The sequence below is a fragment of the Triticum dicoccoides genome, chromosome 1A (genome assembly GCF_002162155.2).
Source record: "Triticum dicoccoides isolate Atlit2015 ecotype Zavitan chromosome 1A, WEW_v2.0, whole genome shotgun sequence".
In the NCBI taxonomy this organism is placed as follows: Eukaryota; Viridiplantae; Streptophyta; class Magnoliopsida; order Poales; family Poaceae; genus Triticum; species Triticum dicoccoides.
This window is the reverse complement of record NC_041380.1, coordinates 435,300,224-435,319,331: the sequence shown is the minus strand read 5'-3', so window position 1 is coordinate 435,319,331 and position 19,108 is coordinate 435,300,224. Positions and strand designations below refer to the sequence as shown.

General features: G+C 45.1%; 1 pseudogene; it reads right to left on the bottom strand.

The window, feature by feature from the left end:
- Positions 1 to 7,446: 7,446 nt before the first annotated feature.
- Positions 7,447 to 12,803, bottom strand: LOC119277403 (annotated as a pseudogene).
- Positions 12,804 to 19,108: the final 6,305 nt, after the last annotated feature.

Sequence of the window (19,108 nt, the reverse complement as noted above, 5' to 3'; positions counted from 1 at the left end):
GGCTTCTACATCAACACCATAGCCTCTCCGATGATGTGTGAGTAGTTGACCACAGACCTTCGGGTCCATAGTCATTAGCTAGATGGCTTCTTCTCTCTCTTTGGATCTCAATACAAAGTTCTCCTCGATTCTCTTGGAGATATATTCGATGTAATTCTTTTTGCGGTGTGTTTGTCGAGATCCGATGAATTGTGGGTTTATGATCAAGATTATCTATGAACAATAGTTGATTCTTGTCTGAATTCTTTTATGCATGATTTAATATCTTTGCAAGTCTCTTCGAATTATCAGTTTGGTTTGGCCTACTAGATTGATCTTTCTTGCAATGGGAGAAGTGCTTAGCTTTGGGTTCAATCTTGCGGTGTCCTTTCCCAGTGACAGCAGGGGCATCAAGGCACGTATTGTATTGTTGGCATCGAGGATAAAAAGATGGGGTTTATATCATATTGCTTGAGTCTATCCCTCTACATCATGTCATCTTGCCTAATGCGTTACTCTGTTCTTATGAACTTAATACTCTAGATGCATGCTGGATAGCGGTCAATGTGTGGAGTAAGAGTAGTAGATGCAGAATCGTTTCGGTCTACTTGTCGCGGACGTGATGCCTATATACATGATCATGCCTAGATATTCTCATAACTATGCGCTTTTCTATCAATTGCTTGACAGTAATTTGTTCACCCACCGTAGAATTTGCTATCTTGAGAGAAGCCACTAGTGAAACCTATGGCCCCCGGGTCTATCTTCCATCATATCATTTTCCTATCTACTTGCTATTTCTGCCGCCTTTTTATTTTGCAAACTTTATTTTCCAGTCTATATAACAAAAATACCAAAAATATTTATCTTATTATCTTTATCAGATCTCACTTTTGCAAGTGGCCGTGAAGGGATTGACAAACCCTTTATCGCGTTGGTTGCAAGGTTCTTGATTGTTTGTGCAGGTACGAGGGACTTGTGTGTAATCTCCTACTGGATTGATACCTTGGTTCTCAAAAACTGAGAGAAATACTTACGCTACTTTGTTGCATCACCCTTTCCTCTTCAAGGGAAAACCAACGCATGCTCAAGAGATAGCAATCAACACCAAGACTCCATGGGTGTTAGAATCATTACAATGTAATCTAGATTATTGACTATAGTGCAAGTGGGAGACTGAAGGAAATATGCCCTAGAGGCAATAATAAAGTTGTTATTTTATATTTACTTACATCATGATAAATGTTTATTATTCATGCTAGAATTGTATTAACCAGAAACTAGATACATGTGTGGATACATAGACAAAACACCGTGTCCCTAGCAAGCCTCTACTAGACTAGCTCGTTAATCAAAGATGGTCAAGTTTCCTAACCATGGACATGTGTTGTCATTTGATGAATGGGATCACATCATTAGGAGAATGATGTGATGGACAAGACCCATCCGTTAGCTTAGCATATTGATCGTTCAATTTTATTGCTATTGCTTCTTCATGTCATATACATATTCCTTTCACTATGATATTATGCAACTCCCGGATACCTGTGGAATACCTTGTGTGCTATCAAACGTCATAAGTAACTGGGTGATTATAAAGATGCTCTATAGGTATCTCCGAAGGTGTTTGTTGGTTTGGCATAAATCGAGATTAGGATTTGTCACTCCGAGTATCGGAGAGGTATCTCTAGGACCTCTAGGTAATGCACATCATAAGAAGCCTTGCAAGCAATGTAACTAATGAGTTAGTTGCGGGATGATGTATTACGGAATGAGTAAAGATACTTTTCGGTAACGAGATTGAACTAGGTATGAAGATACCGACGATCGAATCTCGGGCAAGTAACATACCGATGACAAAGGGAATAACGTATGTTGTCATTACGGTTCGACTGATAAAGATCTTCATAGAATATGTAGGAGCCAATATGAGCATCCAGGTTCCGCTATTGGTTATTGACCGGAGAGGTGTCTCGGTCATGTCTACATAGTTCCTAAACCCTTAGGGTCCGCACGCTTAACGTTCGATGACGACTTTGTATTATATGAGTTATGTGTTTTGGTGACCGAATGTTGTTCGGAGTCCTGGATGAGATCACAGGCATGACAAGGAGTCTCGAAATGGTCGAGAGGTAAAGATTGATATATAGGACGATGGTATTTGGACACCGGAAGTGTTCCAGGGGTACTGGGTACATATCGAGTCACCGGAAAGGGGTTCCGGGCACCCCCGGCAAAGATATGGGCCTAATGGGCCAAGAGGGGAAACACAGCAGCCAGTAGGGGCTGTTACGCCCCCCATATGGGCCACACCAGAGGGGAAAGGAAAAAGGGGGAAGAGAGAAGGAAGGGGAGGGATTCGGCCTTCCCCTTCCTTTCCTCCTCCCTCCTCTTTCCTTCCCCCTCTGGTGAAAAGGAAAGGGGGCGGAATTGGGGAGGAACACCAAGTAGGATTCGGCCTACTTGGGGCGGCCCCCTGGCTGCTCCCTCTCCATCCCACCTATATATATGAGGGGGGAGGCGCCTAGAACACACACCAATATCTATTAGCCCTGTGCGGCGCTTTCCTCCATAGATTGCACCCTCGGTCATATTCTCGTAGTGGTTAGGTGAAGCCCTGCGCGGATCACATCACCATCACCACGTCGTCGTGCTGACGGAACTCATCTACTTCCTTGACACTTTGATGGATCAAGAGTTCGAGGGACGTCATCACGCTGAACGTGTGTAGAACTCGGAGGTGGCATACATTTGGTGCTTGATCGGTCGGAACGAGAAGAAGTTCGACTACGTCAACCGTGTTGTCAAACGCTTCCGCTTTCGGTCTACGAGGGTACGTAAACACACTCTCCCCCTCTCGTTGCTATGCATCTCCTAGATAGATCTTGCGTGAGCATAGGATATTTTTTTTAAATTGCATGCTACGTTTCCCAACACCTCGTGCTCCTTTCGGAGCTTCCCACTAACAATCTGCTCCGCCCCACCTCCTGCCTTCCCATGTTTCTCGCAGATCCGCGTTCGCCACCAATCGTGTGCGCCGCGAGGGGGCGGGCAAGGAAGCAGAGAGAGGAAGAGGAGGTGACAGGTGTGGCGGGCGACACTAGGAAGAGGAGGAGGAGGCGTGTGAGGGGAGAGGAGGAGATGAAGACGTGTGTCTGCCTTCATTGGGAAGGAAACAACCGATCGTTGCGTTTCTCTCTTGTCTTTTTTCCCTCAACCTAAACAGAAGCCTTGATGGCGTGGCTAGCGTGAGGGCTCACGCTTTGTGCGTAGCTTATTTTGTTGATGGCCCAAAACCAAATATGGTGAGTGGTTTTCTTGCAACAAGAATGTTGAGCCCAAGTGCTAATATATCTGGTTGAGGACGCGTGGGCTGAAAATGTTGGGACTACAGATGAGAATGTCATGGAAGTGGGAGATGGACGAACACCAAGCAGGGTGTTTTTGTATGGGGGGATATGCCCCCTCCCTCATGCACGACACCACCATATATTTCTTCAATAGTTTTTTACCGTTAAGTGCATTTACATCATGCGTCTCGGGTCATGACCATGATAGGGGCACAATAGTCGAGATTGCTCCAGGCACACACCTACCATGTACAACATATGTGTCCTTCGTGGGTGTGCATCATCACACATATTAGACATATTAGCTGGGTTAGATGAAGCTACTATAAAGGATGGGGTTGATGTGCTCTCACTCTCCCTCGCCAAGTTTACAATGTCAACTTTAGTGGTAACCCGGTCGCGATTGGCGCACCAGCGTTGTCGTGGCTATGGCTGGGAATAATGGACACGAGTCATTTCTTGCCAATTATTTACCATGGTTTTCTCATAGTCGCAACTGGCTAAGTGGACCGAAGCTTTGGGGCTATTGTGCAGTTTGGGAACGGCAATTACATCAACGGGGAAGCTTGTAACCAGATTTCAAACTCAAGCTCCAAGTCATTTCCTCTTTATTGGAATAAACGTTTACGCGGTGGCATCATGAGTGTCGGGGCGGCTGGCGTAGTGCTGATCACATGAAAGCTAATGGATATCTAGCTCTAATAATCATGAATGTATAGTTAATCTAGGATTATGGCGGCTTGCCCGCTCCCCCATATTATGTTAGGGGCGGGGAGGACATATGCCCCCTCACTCATGTACGACACCACCATATATTTTCAATATTTATTTACTATTGATTGCATGTACATCATGTGTCTCGGCCCATGACCTCAGCACAATTGTAAGGAGACACCATTTGCACAATTGCAAGAAGGGTAACCTCGATGACATTGCTGCTATGATGGTTGTGAGTTAATCAACTTGTTTTCTAATTTGTTATACTTTTTAGGCATTAGTGTTTTGTAATCATCCATACATGTTAGCAAATTGCTTGTGTAGAGAACCACCAAAGAAGAGGAGAAACACTACCCAAGTCCTCCATTGTGTCAAGAGAGGATGAAGCACCGACAATCGCTATGTGTTTTCTATCAAGGTTAGCAATTCTACACTACCATTGTGCCAAATGAAAACTGAGTTCAATTTGTATGTATTGACTACAAATGTTAGAGACTACAAATAGGAAAAAAGGAGAAGGGGTAAAAGGTGAGCTTTGCAAGTTTTGAATATTGTGCATGGTTAATGTTGTTGTTTGCTCTAAAATTATTGCTACCATATATATATGGACAAATGTAGATCAAGAACTGGATCTAACAAACCCCAGCTCATTCTTGAGCCTATTCATGTTCCTACGAAGCAAGCAGACTATGTTGTGAAGGTATGGACCAAAAGGGAAAAGATAGCGTTTTCTAAAAAAGATGAAAACATTCCTATGGTGCTATTTGACAACCCTGCAATGGGCGCGAGAAGCCAAGAAAACCTTGGACAACCCTACAATTAGCACAAGAAGCAAAATAAGACTCGGCTTGTGAACATCATCTAATTTCTTTCAGTTAAAGTCACTTTTGTGTTGTTCATGACATATGTGTGAAGTTTGACTCATACATGTGAATGATGCACATTACTAGCAGGTGGTCTCTCCCCTCCATGTAGGAATCGATGGTAATATTTGGTCCAGTCATAGTAATTCATTACTAGCTTTAGGTCTCAATCCTCCATGTAAAAATCAATGGTAATATTAGGTCCAGTTATAATAATTGATTACTAGCATTAGGTATCCCCCTCCATGTAAAAATCAATGATAATATCAGGTCTAGTTATAGTAATTCAAACATGACGCATTACTATCATGGGGTTCTGCATTTACGTGAACATGATGCTTTACTTGGTAACACAAGTAATTTTATTACCATATCCCGACCTGTTTTACTACCAATAATTATGGAGTGTAGTTGGTAACACAAATTATTCTATTACCATATCCTCAACCCGTATTACTACAGAAGTGTAGTTGGTAATGTAAATTATTTTATTACCATATCCAACATGCTTTACTACCAACAATTAGGGAGGGTAGTTGCGAGACGTAGGTGAACCTATGGGACGGTAACGAAATAAATTGCATTACTATTTCTGTAGTTGGTTTTACCCTCATTCATTAACGAGTGAGGAGGCCTATTCATGCGGAGACCTAATTAGGACTGGTGGGCAGGATAAGAAATTTTGCGCTCTCGCTCAGTTTAGAGCTACCGTGAGCTATTGTGAGTGTGCGAGCATTCTTGCTTATCCTACGCTCCGGTCGGTCTGCATAAGATAGGCAAAACCAAGATAGCGTAAGATAGGCCATAGGCTAGAATGCGCGCCGGCATAGTCTAGCAAGCCTGTGTGTGTGTCTTACAGAAAACAAAAAAATTCCCAGTGTCAAACAGGAAACAAAATTAAAGACAATGTTAAATAAGTAATTCTCTCTTACTTCTAGAGTTCTTTTACAGTACCCTTAAATGAATATAGGCCCTTCATTTATCTTCATCTGATGGATAGGATAGGTTGGTACTCCAACGTTGGTGTTTAGGAGTACCACCGCCAAAAGTTGGGGAGTACCTTGATTTAAAGGGTAAATTGGTAATCAATATATGGAAATCAAGGTGGAAACTACTCCCTCCGGGCGGCAGTTACGGTAATTACGAGATTTGACTAGCATCCAGTGCGAACCGGACGGCGAGGGACCCGTCAGGAAATAAAGATGGATGCATCATCTGAAAGCCATGGCTCCTTTGCGATTTATAAATCAACACATGAGCACTCAAAAGAAACGAAACGTGATGCGGATATTCAACAATTTACAACATTCCAGTTTTCTATACAAGACGCCGAAGAACTATGTTAGTAATTTTATCGCCTTCGCGAGCGAAGTGAAGAACTAGACTCGGATACGATGGATGATCGAAGGTCTCGCCGGCGGCCGACGCGCCATGTTTTCATGGGTGTGAAAGTAAGGGTGCAGACCAGGGGAAGAGAAGGCAGCCACGGCTATGCAAGATCAGGGAGGCCACGGTTTGTGCTTGATCGGGAAATCAGAAGAAATTAGTTGGCGCAGAATTCATCAAGAGTACGCTTAGATGAAAGAGACAAAAAGACCAAAGTACCCTCTCAAAGGAATGGTCAGATCTAGTTTGTAGTCGAAGCCCTGCCTATGAAGTACCAGGGTACCTAAAAAACATGTACTTCTTTGGTGGAACATGGTCATGAACATTTATGAATGTATCATGTATGTATCATGTTTGAGTCTTACAAATGTTGTCTACAAATAGTCCAACCATGATTGCATACCCTCCTTAAGACTAGGCCTGGTTTTCTTGATTACCATAGCAAAATGTTCCTTGAAGCTACTGATACAGTATTCTAGATTTCTTTGCTTGTGGTCAAATATTATATTATTTATGTGCTTCTATATGCTCCTACATGCAGTGATCAGGTGTTCTTTGAAACATTGAATTGGCATTCTATCTTTGGCTCCCATCAGCATATCAACTATGGCATTCCATTAAAAACCAAGTGTAATCTAGAAATTCTGACTAAAGTCACATAAAAAGAAAGGACCCCAGAAAGAAAAGGTGGATGTAATCTTCATTAGGTTCATCATCACACATAAACACATTTGTTATTCTCAACATAGAAATTCTTTCTGTTTAGTAGACCCCTTGTGTTCAATCTGTCTTAAAGGAGAAGCCAAAAAAATAAGAATATCTATTTGGAGAGACAGCTTGATTTCCATATCCAATGAAATGCATGTACAATAGCCGTGCAGATTTTTAAAATTTTACCACATCCCTGTAAAGTTTAATAGTTTAACTTGAATATCAAAACCAGGCAATTGTAAAACAAAGCATTTGACAGCAGGAATGTCAAAAACCATTGTGTATAAACATCCTCAACATTTTTAAGAACAATTGATACCACAAACTGACTTGTGCACTTCACCATATATAACATATGCATCTGGTATGCTGCACATAATGAAAGCAATCGCCATGCTTAAATAAATTAAATTATATACAAGAATATGAACAAGTTAATCAGCACAAATATGTTTGTACATTTCAGAAATACACCCTCGACTATGATTATTTAATCCAGCCAGGATAACGCGTGTATATATACATGAGATAGTGCTTTGATTGCCAACAAGAATATTGTACTTTGGCAGAAAAGGACCATAAAAACAAATCCATGTAATCTTCAGCTTGTTCACTGTGCACTGAGTAGCTGATCAACTGATAAACCAGGCTGCTTCGAGAAGACAATAGCGCCGTCTACAGTGCCAACTTTGTACCTGAGCATATTGTCATCTGCGACGATCCTGCATGATCCCCGCGATTCGGAATGCATGCAGATGCCAAGATAGTGGATATGGTCTTGCACGCTATTTCCACTGACGGACCTGAATAGAAGAGCAATGTTAGGGTGAAAGAACATCAGCTGGCAAAGAGTTCACAAAGGACAGAATGTTAAAATGTGAGAGCGGAAAGGACCTGCTGCAAGTGGGTTCTTCACCAGAATCGTCACAGATTTGCTCGATCGGGTATACTAGGCTATCGAGCCCAATATGGTGGCTAAAATCAGAAGCATGTCGTACTTTTCAGGATAGACAAAAACAGACGCCAGTACTACTTATGCTTGATGCCACTGTTCAGATATACAGAGGGTGTACTGTCCACACATGAACAAAGATAGTTACATCTGCCTCATCTAAGATTTCTGTATTCAGAAGAACAGCACAGAAATCAAATTATACTATCACTGAGGTTCTTGATTCGCCGACACTTGCTGTCATTCCCAACAAAATATTAGCAATAACTAGTCTGTCAAATGTAAAGAGAGCTCAGTCTGAGAATTGTGCAGTAATTATGTAGTATTGATTTTAGTGATGTTAGAAGTTTTTTCAATGCATTTTATACACATGAAAGAATCGATTAAAACTAAGAACAGAGGAGGAATGGAATCCCCAACAATGCACCCTATTCCATTCAAAAAGGACAGCTTGTAGTAGAATTTAGCACGAGGATGAATTCATGAAAAATAGAGAAACTTCTGAATAAATGAAAGCATATCTTCTTCAGACAAATATTAGCACTCACAATAAGATCAAGGGCACAAAACGAAGCCATGGCCCCTCCCATGGAATGTCCAGTCACCATGATGGGAATATTGTCATATGCTTCCCTGGTCTTCTGGATGCCATTGATGACTCCATCACGCAATGTTGTATTATGATATGCAGAATAAAACCCACTGTGCACCTATAAACAGATAGATCACCAACATTAATACTGTGCATGAACCAGCATTTTCATCATAAATACTGTGCAGCTGCACTAATCGTCTTTGTAAACATACAAGGGGCTCGAATAGTGTAACCATAGTAGCTCAACCAATGAATGAAAGGATCATCTAGACCAAGGTATGGGATAACTTGCTTCAATCGATACCAGGGGCTTTTACCCTCTTTTCGGGAAAAAAAAGGTATACTTGCTCGAGGAGGAGGGATAAGAATAGAAGAAGATATTCACCTGGCCGTAGTTCCCCCCTTCCCACTGTCTCCACTTCTCTTTCCCAATTAAAAAAAACAAGAACCAAAGGAGGTGGTAACCTGAGAGACCACCAATGCTGGCTGTCGTGGGCGGGGGAGGAGCTGAGAAGCATGCCTAAAGAAGCAATTGCATCCAGAGTAGAGACAAAACCAGCAAGCAAGAACAAAAAGGAGCAATTGCATCAAAGAAAGGTGTTTTTCTTCATGCCATCATTTTTCTTTTCTCACGTACAAGCACAAATCCCATGTCACCACAACGGTTTCATTAACGGAAAAGGCTGGCGACATGAAGAAAATAGTGAAATGCTTTAAGGCAAGCAAAATACTTAGGACTTAACGACACCATCACCTCAATTTTATATCAGAAACCATTGAGGTGGGAATTTGAGTTAAACATCAGTATAAATTATGGGTTTAGGCCTAATATAAATGCTGGGTTTAAAGGCGAGAGTTGGGAATTTTGTCTCAGCACACAAGAGCATTTTAGGTCCCAGAAACCTCTAGATCAAGTAGAGGAGAGTTCAAGGTGTTCAGGAGTGATAGAGAACATCAACCTACAGTGATGTCCGAGCAGCTCTGTCGTGGCTGCATACTCGAGCTCCAGTGTGCACCGTCCAGCGGCAACGCTGCGGCCACTATCTGCATTTCAAAAACCAGAGACCAAAATCAGGGAGATCAGAGTGTCAAGTGATGGGAAAATATAGGGGAATAGCATTAGCAAAGATGAAGGATTTCGGATCCAGTAGCAAACATAAATCTTCACTCATGTAGCACCACTGAGGAGAACGACCTGGACCTGGAGGCAGAAAGCAGAGGAGTTGAGGAAGAAGAGATCGTGTGTTGGCAAGGTCTAACTCGGTGCCTGGCTCCGGGTTGAGACAGGGGAGTGAGCGAACATGCACAACTAATAGTACAAGCTCTAAACTGACTCACTAATACATGTTCTTACAGCACGAACTAATAGGTTTAAACTGTACAATTACTGCAACGATGTATTTTTCTTGTTAAAAGTCAAGACTCAATTTAGCTTCGGAACATATATACACGAACTGCAAAAGACAAAAAGGAACAGAAAAGAAACACAGGGAGAAAAACCAATTTAGCTACGCGTATTCAGGCAAACCTCTCCTTTGTTCATGTAGATTGATGATGACCTTAATATCATCAAAATCTAATTTCAAAGCACCCGAAATAGTCATTAGTGCCCAACTGAACCTAACAATTGAAAGGAACTAATTTAGAGGAAACAAAAAAAGAGCAAGTTTATCATCAATAGCTCATATCGGCAGAAAGTATATCATCAATAGCGCGGATAAAAAATCTGGAGGTAGCAATGGCATATACCCATATGAGGGAAAGGGTAGGTTTAGGTACCTGGATGGATTTTACACCTTAGAAGCAGCACCTCTCAATGGTGATCTACTACCTGCAGCAAACATTGTTGATAAGTTGGGAAAAAGAAAAGGTAATTCAGAAAAGAATTGTGACAGCAATGGATGCTAAACGTCCAAACATCAATTATTTTACAGGCATGGGTACACTTCTAATTAAAAGACAGTCATTGCCCTAATTACAATATTACATGCGCGATTCTACAACGTCATGTGTCACACATGCCTTTCCTGATTACAACAGAGGAGAAGCCACGATCGGACTACGCACAACATGTTTTTTGGACACCCAGCTCAAACTTCCCTGCAAGGCCTTTGACCCGACATTGCGATGCCTGCTCACCGTAATGCTGAATGTTTTCTTTTGTCCAACCTTGGAGAACACCAGCGTCTCTGGGTAGACTCGCACTGTGAGAGACTTGGGAACCTCCATCTTCTGTGTATGCTGAATTTATTGGCCCCACATTTGTCACGGTTCTGTTCACCGTGAATGGCCTTGTCCTGAGTGGCACTGTTATCGATGGGTAGTTCAACTGTGCCTCTGGTATCTTGGGAAGCATTTTGCAGGACAGCGTCGGGTCACGCGCAATGGTTGCCAAGCCTTGATCACCGAGGAGAGCACATATGTAGCCAGCATATTCAGTGATGCTAAGGTCATACACAAGGCCCGGATCAATAGCTTTTATAGGATTGGCATGGCCAGCACCCATGGCATACGCGGTTGCCCTCGGATGCTGCTCGTCCAAGATCGGGCCACCAGCGCTGTCCGTGATGTCAGCTGTGGTGAGGATGGCTGACTTGATAGCAGCAGCAGACCAATCAGGATGGGAGCTCTTGACAAGCGCAGCGATTCCACTGACATGTGGAGTCGACATGGATATCCCTGACCTAATGTTGAATGGCCCAGATCCAAGAATGGTGAGTGGTGGCCATGCAACAATGATGTTGAGCCCGGGTGCTAATATATCTGGCTTTAGCACACCGGGGCTGAACGTGCTGGGACCGCGGGATGAGAATGACGCGACAATGGGAGATGGACGGACACCAAGCACAGTGTTCTTGTATATGACTTTGGCACTGGCTTTGCTTGTTGCCCTTGCATACTCTATGATATTGTTGCCATCAGCCACGGTCACCTGCACAACATCACTGCCATAATCCTCCAGAAGGGTGGTGAAGCTAGCATCTTTCCTGTTGATCAGGACTATGCCAGCCGCCCCGGCACTCATGATGCCACTGATGTCAGACTGGTTGATTGCTGACCCTGTGTCATTCATTGGTCCTGTGTTATGGCAAATCACAATTTTGCCAGACACATTTCTTCCAGCCAATGATGACTTGCAGTGTTTGTTCCAATACAAAGGAACAGAGTTGGAGCTTGAGTTCGCAGTCTGATTGAAAGCTTCCCCACTGATGTGCTCGCCGTTGCCAAGCTGCACAACGGTCTGGAAGCTTCGGTCCACCGAGCCAGCTGCAACTGTGAGCAACCATGGTGCAGAGTTGGCAATAAAGGACCTTGGACCGTTGTTACCAGCTGCAGCCACGACAACAACACCCTTTGCTACCGCATTGAATGTGCCAATGGCAACCGGATCATCAGTGAAGTTGACATCAAAAAAGGGGCCGAGGGAGAGTGAAAGCACATAAACACCATCCTTGACGGCTTCATCTAACCCGACAAGTATGTCCGAGGATGCACACCCAAGAATTATGCACACCCTGTACATGGCCAAGTGTGCATGTGGAGCAATTCCGGCAGCTGTGCCCCTGCCGAGGCCGTGGGCTGAGGCATGACTGACGAAGTTCCCAGCTGCGGTGGACGAGGTATGTGTTCCATGCCCCGTGTCATCTCCGGAATCATATGCTCTGGGATTATGGAATTTGGCACCTATCAATTTGTTGTTGCAGCGTGCAGCGCCATGGCATGAGCCCTTCCACTTTGATGGGGGTGGAGGGATGCCACTGTCATCAAAGGAAGGATGCTCTGAGTATATGCCGGTGTCCAGGACCCCGATTATGACTCCTCGGCCATAGTTGGTGTCCCTCCACAGCCCGACATCTTTCTCCAGTCCGAGGAACTTCGGAGTGTGAGTGGTGCTGGGGCGCCAGAGATGGTCTGGAAACGCCCACAGAAACTCCTTCCTTTGGGACACCAAGGCGAGGTCGTCTTCAGTGAGCCTCACGGCAAAACCCGTGAAGACCTCAGTGTAGGTATGGATGAGGCGTGGCTCATCGGAGACGGCGAGAGGCGTTGGCAGGAAGGAATCCTGCCACCAGCGGTGGTCGTCCTTGCTGCTGGCTTCGACGGGTGGCCTCAGCAGCACAATGTATGTGCGATGGCCTGGAGAGAGGCCTGCACCTAGGTCGTCGCATACCGTAGGTGCAGGAGCATGCAGGAGCATGAGGGTGAGCGAGAAAAGTGAGATCATGAGGTTGGCCAAGGATGCCATGGCTTGAGCTGCGATTCCGAAAGGAAGCTGGGGGGCGTGGCCAATATGGGTGAGGTTGGTGTGTGAGGGGAGGTGGTGGTGATGGAAGGAGCCGAGAGGACGACGGGGCTGCTGGTGGTGGAAGCACGGAGCAGAGGAGCAAATGATTCTTCCTCTTTCTCTTGGTGGTGGTGGTGGTGGTGGTGGCATGGCGGAGAGCAGCAAATGCTTCTTCCTCTTTCCCTCACTCTGCCTCGGTTGGTTTGGGGAGAGAAAGAAAGGGGGGCAGAGCACAAGCACAACAATGGCTTCGGGCCTCAACGTTAAATGCTGCGTGCTGAACCTTGCACGCACGCCTAGATGCTCCTCTGCCTATATGTGAGTCAAATCACATTGTTCTGTGCGGTTCCTCTTGGCAGGAAGACACACAAGTGATGCACTGACACCCCTACATGGCGTAGGGAGACGCTCGTGTCGAGCTCGCTGGTCGAGAGAGAGCCTCCGCAAGAGAGAAAAGTTGAGCTTCCATCTATGGAAAAAGAGGAAGCTCCGCTGCTGGTGGGTGGTGGCGGAAGGAAATGACCAAGGGGAGAGGACGACGCTACGTGTCTGACTGTTGCGCTAGCGTGGTTTCAGTTTCAGCTAAATTAAAATCAAAATAGCGGGGCACTGGTCCCTGCAAAGCACACAAGGGCAAGGCTATACTTCATAGACACTAGTGTGTGTCGAGTTTGCGCTGGTGGAGAGAAAGCCTCCAAACAAACAAGGCCAAGTCTAGCAGAGTGGCCGGCTGCTCGCTTAGCCTACGTGAGCGGCCGGCCTAAACCGGAAATTTTGTGTCACCTTCCTAATTAACCATTCTAATTACTAAAGCTTTTTACTTGGTCATTAAATGTCTGCACAGCCATCCCATCGGTGCATGCATTTTATTTTTTAGTGTATTTAATTCGTGGTTTCAAAAACTAAAAAAAGCATAACTTTTATTCCGCGTGTCGGAATTAAGATCCGTTTTCTCCGCTAGAATCCTTGCGACGTGCTCTTCGAAACTAGATCCAGCATCGGGATGTTTCGACGAACTAGTCTTCCTGCCAACTAAACATCAATGTGTGTGCAACTAGACTAGATTGCCGCGCCAACTGAGCATATCTGTGTGCCAAAAAAGTCCTGCCAACTAAACATCAATGTGTGTGCAATTATACTAGATTGCCGCGCCAACTGAGCATATGTGTGTGCAACTAGTGTCCTGCCAACTAAACATCAATGTGTGTGCAACTAGACTAGATTACCGCGCCAACTGAGCATATATGTGTGTGCCAAAAAAGTCCTGCCTGTGAGATGTGCAACTTCGTATGTTGGCCCGGTCAACTGTGTGGAGGACTTGTGCAACTCCGTATATTGCCTCCGCCAACTGAAACTACATATCCACAACAAGGGAGGGGAAGGAGTTGCACATCGACTAATAAGCTGTTGGCGTGAACAACAGACTAAGTTACACATAACACTGGTAGGGGGGTGGGCAGGGTGTGCAAAGCATGAAAAACTACACATCCATGAGTAAGGATGGGGGTTGCACATCGACTACTAGGTTGTTGGTCGGGACAGTAGACTAGTTGCACATTACGTTCTCATGGTTAGGGTGCAACCTCATAGAAAATTGGATCATGCAGCTACAAAAACTAAGTTTGTAAAAAAGTTGCATCATTCAGTACTAAAGTTGCATAATGCAGTACTAAAGTTGCAACATATAGCACCAAAGTTGCACCATTCATTATTATCTGTCACGTCATGCATAAAGACAAAATTTTAGACCACAACACTGCATGCATGTATGTGTGAGAGCCCGGCCGCTCAGTTTCGCTAATTAGTGCGTATGCACTTTTTAGAATTCAGGAACAAAGAAAGGTTCGACCGCGTCAGCACGCAGCTTGCAGAGCTGATGGGGAAAATGGTGGAGGAGGGAACAGAGAAGTGACCCAAAGGGAGAGAGGACAGTGGCGGTGGTGGACTGGTGGTGGGTGCACTGCGAGAGAGAGAGGCTGAGCTTCCACGATTCCATCTATGGAAAAAGAGGAAGCTATGCTGCTGGTGGGTGGTGGTGAAAGTGGCCGAGAGGACGACGCTGCGTGTCGAGTGTTGCGCTAGCCTGGTTTAAGTTTCAGTTGAATTACAAATTAAAATAGCGGGGCGGGACAAGATGTTTAGCGGAGTTAAACCACAAATAGCGCTTTTTGATGAAAAATTCAGTAGTAAATCAAAGCATCTGGATTTGGAAAAGAGAGGAGGGAGGAGCTCAGCTTGCCTGGCGAATTGGTGATGGATGATCTAGACGAGGCCGGGACTCGCGCATCGTCGCCTTCGTGGCGGGGACGAGGAAGCAGCCAGCGCCTCCTCGCCGCTGCACAATCCTTACTCCAGCAACTCGTCGGCGCTGCGCCTGCCGACCCCGTGCGCTCCGCCTCAGGCCCTCGGCGACGAAATCCTGCCGCGACCTCTCCGGGCCGGGGCGGCGCTCTGCGTCTTCCGCCCGCGGCTGCCTCGCACTTGCCGACCCCGTGCGCTCCGCCTCAGGCCCTCGGCGACGAAATCCTGCCGCGACCTCTCCGGGCCGGGGCGGCGCTCTGCGTCTTCCGCCCGCGGCTGCCTCGCACTTGCCGCCTCGGGCCCTCAGCGACGAACTCCTGCCGCGGCCTTCGGGCCGGGGCGCCGCCCTGCGTCTCCCGCCCGCGGCTGCCTCGCACTTGCCCCCCACGCCTCCGACCCGCTACCTCCCTTCCACCGCCTGCGGCGTTGAAGTCGCCGTCTCCGCCCATGGCTCGGGCCTAGGTGGGTGGAGATTGTCACACCCCCCGGCGCTGCGCTGGGCCGGCCCGTTATCTTTTATTCCTGTTGAAACTGCAGGAAAAAATAATGTGCGCAAGCGAGGGATCGAACACGGGATCGATCAATTAACAGAGCAGCGTACTCACCACTATAATAACAACGCAATTGTGATTACAAACTTCCTTCTTTTCTTTTTATTCTTTTTCTAGGTCGTTCCCTGGTCAACTTCTAGGCGTGTTTTTTTTCTTGTTCCTTTTTCACTTTTCTTTTCTCATTTACCTTTCTTTTTTTCTTTCCTTAAATGCGTGAACTTTTTATCAAAATCGATGAATTTTTTTCAAATTCAATGAAATTTTATAAAAAGCGATGAACTTTTTTCATTGATGAACTTTTTTCAAGTTTCATGAACTTTTTTTCAAAACTGATGAACTTTTTTAATTTTTTGTGAACTGTTTTAAAAACTTACGAACTAGTTTTCAAAATCGATGAACATGTTTCAAATTTGATGAACTTTTTCCAAACTCAATGAACATTTTTTTTAAATAGACGAACTTTTTTCAAATTCGATGAACAATTTTCAAATTCGATGAACTTTTTTCCAAACCTATGAACTTTTTTCAATTTTTGTGAACTGTTTTAAAACTTATGAACTAGTTTTCAAAATAGATGAACATTTTTCAAATTTGGTGAACTTTTTCCAAATTCAATGAACTTTTTTTTAAATCGATGAACTTTTTTCAAATTCGATGAACTTTTTTTCAAAACCGATGAACTTTTTTCAATATTTGTGAACTTTTAAAAATTTTGATGAACTAGTTTTCAAAATTGCTGAACTTGTTTTTCAAAATCAATCAACTTTTCAACTAATTTTCAGATTTTTTTACGTTAAATGTTTTACTAAACGAATGGTTAAGTAGCACCTTTTCCTACATGTAGAGCAACAGAGCTTGTGTGGTGTAGTGGTAGTTGCTGCAGAGCAAGAAGTACGAGTGATCCTGAGTTCAAAACCAGGCATTTGCGTTTTTTCTCACTTTTTTTCGCGACGCGCTTCGTTGTGATCGGTCGAAACCCTCCTGGACCAGCCCAGTATCGTGACGCTTCGAGGGCCACAACTCGAAACCGGCGAAGAAGGCGCCGGTTAGGAGCTCCCATCATCATTGGTGGACTAGCGGTGTAAGGGATGAGAAAAGAGTGGGCCAGGCCAGGGTGTTGTTGGGCGCGTGTGGCCGACGACCATGTGTGTGCGTGAGGGGTACTTAGGCTGTACCGTGATGAATTCTCAAAAAAAAACATAGGCTGTACCGTGACATGAGTTAAGCAGGAATGGAAATTGGATCTGAACCTTCTCATCCCCTCTTCGTCTAGCTCTCACGTAGTACTATGTTTTCTCCCCAATTCTTCCCCTGTGCGATCGATCCCCTTCATAGGATTTTCGCTCGTCACAATTGGTATTTGAGCCTCATTTTTTTCCTCCGCTGCCAGATCGGCACCGCCACGCCCATATTCTCTTGGCCAATTGGTAAAATCCACTGCCTCATGTGCGATTTCACTCCGGTGAGATCGCCCAAAATCCTGGGAAAAGTTTGATTTGCTCGGAGCAGGTGTCACAACGCCATCCAAGCCTTCCGCCCAGACCCGGCAGCTCATGGCTGCCGTAGGGGAGCAGACAGCGGGCCTCACGACCCTGATGGAGAAGCTTCTCTCCCGCTTTGAAGAAGAGAAAGTGCGCGCCGAGGTGCAGACCGCGTTCAACACCTAGGTGTCATGCGAGTTGCATAGTTTGACCAAGCAAATCGGCCTTACCCAGGTAGAGGTGGACGATGTGTGCAAGGTGGCTTCCCCATCAGCCTCCCCCTCCCCTTTTCCTAACTCGCAAGTGGATGATCCGTCTGCGGCAGTGCCGCAGACACCAGGTGCTCGCGAGGGGCCGCAGTAGCCACCGCCAGCGACACTGCACAACCCCCGACCGATCCACGCGCCGCACCACACTCGAGCGCACTTCCAGTCCCGCAAGTCATCAGTGCCGCCCCGCTCGCCAGGCTCGCCAATGATGCCGGTTGATAATGATACGTATGATGTTAAGATGCCATGGCTTGAGGGCAAGGCTTGGGCAGGCACAAATGGAGACTGGGTTGTTTATATTGGGTACAACTGCGAACGGGAACTTGTGAATGTGTACACTCGTCACTGGATTCCAATTCCAAAAATTTCATACGACTGCCCAGAGGTTGAGTACATCGGTATTCTACGTGAGTTCAAATACGATCATGCTGATTATTATCTATGAAAGATAGCAATTTGTCGAGTTCCCAACCGCTCTTGGGGTTATAGGAATGCTTGTGTTGTCGCTATCTTCGACAAGCTTGTTGCCGTTCTTCATAGTTCGACTCGATGGATATTGCTCAAAAATCAGTTTCTATACACGGATGAGTACTATGATGCAATTCAATACGAGGGTCTTGTGTTTGCTGCCACCACTCGTGGCACTCTTTTTGCATGGAATCCTTATGATTTCGATACGTTTGTCTACCACGGTCATTATAATTGTTTAATCCACATGCATGTGGGTTAGCTAGTTTCCCTTTACTAATTAACCTTCTTGTGTTTCCAAGGTCCTGTGAACATTCCACCACCTATACTAGAAAATTTTATTCACGAGCATGAGGACGAGCAGGACCCATATACTCAGTGGCGCCTGGCAACTTATTCTGATGGATCACCTCTTCTTGTCTATATACAGGACACTACTGATGTTACTAAGGAAGCAAGTGTTGTATCATATGGTCGCACTCTCCGGACCTATTCCAACATCCGTTGCAGGGTATTCGGGATGGATACTAGTGTACTAGCGCCAACACCTTCTCCCTGGTTCGGTATTGAAAGTCTTGGAGGAAACTCGCTCTTCCTTGGACAAAACTATCCAATGATGGTGGAACGTGACCCAGCTGTTGTTGACACAACGTTACTACCAATTATGAGAAGCAACTGTATATATACCTCGGACATTACTATGCTTCCCTACCGTCCCAATATGGGTCCTGACATAGGCCGCTTCAGCCTCGATGATCAGTCATGCGTTGGTCTCGAGATTGCCAGTAGCTGGCCCTTCCCAGAGAATCACTTCTGGTTTAAAGCAAACGTTTCCAAGGCCGACGAGTGGTTGATCTGAAGTTTATTTCATCGCTTTGTTATTTGTTGTGTGAGAAAAACTTTACTAGAATGTTTTGTTGGAAATGATCTATAATCCAACGTGTATCCTCGTTGTCATTGTGGGTTGATGACTTGTTGTATATAATCAATGGTAATTTGCATATGCGTCCATCAACTCACGCCTGCTAGTGGTGTCCATATGAATAGTGCTAGTGATTTTAGTTGCAAAAATTAGATAGTGCTAGTGATTTGTAGCTGCATATTTTGACAACTCGCAGTGTTACAAGGTTGACAAATGGCAATGTTACTAGATAAACAAATGTCAATCTTTCCAGTTTGATAAATGGCAACATACCCAAA